Below are 951 nucleotides of genomic sequence, written 5' to 3' on the forward strand. Positions count from 1 at the left end.
GAAAGATAAAATTCATTTTCACAAATTTACTGGTATATGTTGTTGGTGCGGCATTTATTCTACTATGTAATTACACTGGGAATCAGTATTATTTCAGGAATCATCTTTATTTCAGCAATATGTTTATTGTGTGCATTTTCTTAAGTACAGCCACAGTCTTTTTTAACCAAATGATTTTCATTTGGAAATTAGAAGTCAAAATAAACTGTGTTGGGTGCAAACCCCAAGGCATCTCTTTCATTTTAGTCCATTTTTGCAACAAAATGTTTCTCTCTAAAGAGCCACTAAAGAGAGGAGGATATTTGGTGAAACTTGGTTCTCTACAAGGAGCATCGAGTGCACATAGTGATGGCTACAGCAGGTCCACAGAGTGGTAATACAGAACGAGGGCAGTGTACTCAGCAGTGGCTTTCACCACCTTGTACTGATTAATCACTTCAGCCTACTGGCCCTTGATGCACAGCCAGCCATTCAGATCTATCTGAGACATCCGTGGTATAGTGGTCACCTGTGGTGCTGCATTCATGGTGGTAGACCACTGAAAATAGCTTCTATATTCTGTGGCATTTTAAATTCTTATTTTTAACCCCTGAATAAAGCAGTTCTTTATTAATTTCCAAGTCCACAGGATATTCAATATTTTTGATAAGCTTCTGACATTCATCAGTCTTCTGGTAAACAAAATGTTTCAGGTGCAACACGAGAACAGGAGGGAGTTTTTCCAGAGTGACTCTTTGACTGATCTCAACTTCTTGTTTGGTTTTGATGATGTGTAATCCTAGACATACAATCTTGCCACCAGAATTTCCTGGACAGTGTGTATCATGTGGAACTGAATATACTAACTACAACATAAAGAAAGGCTGCAGGGTGGTAGACTCTTGAATTTTGCTGGGAAACCACAGATCTGATGTGTCCACCAAAAATGCAAGTGATTGGAATCTAAACAAA

At 38.4% G+C, this 951-nt stretch overlaps 1 pseudogene; it reads right to left on the reverse strand.

Annotated features, from left to right (window-relative positions):
- Positions 1 to 352: 352 nt before the first annotated feature.
- LOC105001084 overlaps positions 353 to 951 on the reverse strand; it is a 5,421-nt pseudogene continuing 4,822 nt past the window's right edge.

The sequence above is a fragment of the Bison bison genome, unplaced genomic scaffold (assembly GCF_000754665.1).
Source record: "Bison bison bison isolate TAMUID 2011002044 unplaced genomic scaffold, Bison_UMD1.0 scf7180017864378, whole genome shotgun sequence".
Lineage (NCBI taxonomy): Eukaryota > Metazoa > Chordata > Mammalia > Artiodactyla > Bovidae > Bison > Bison bison.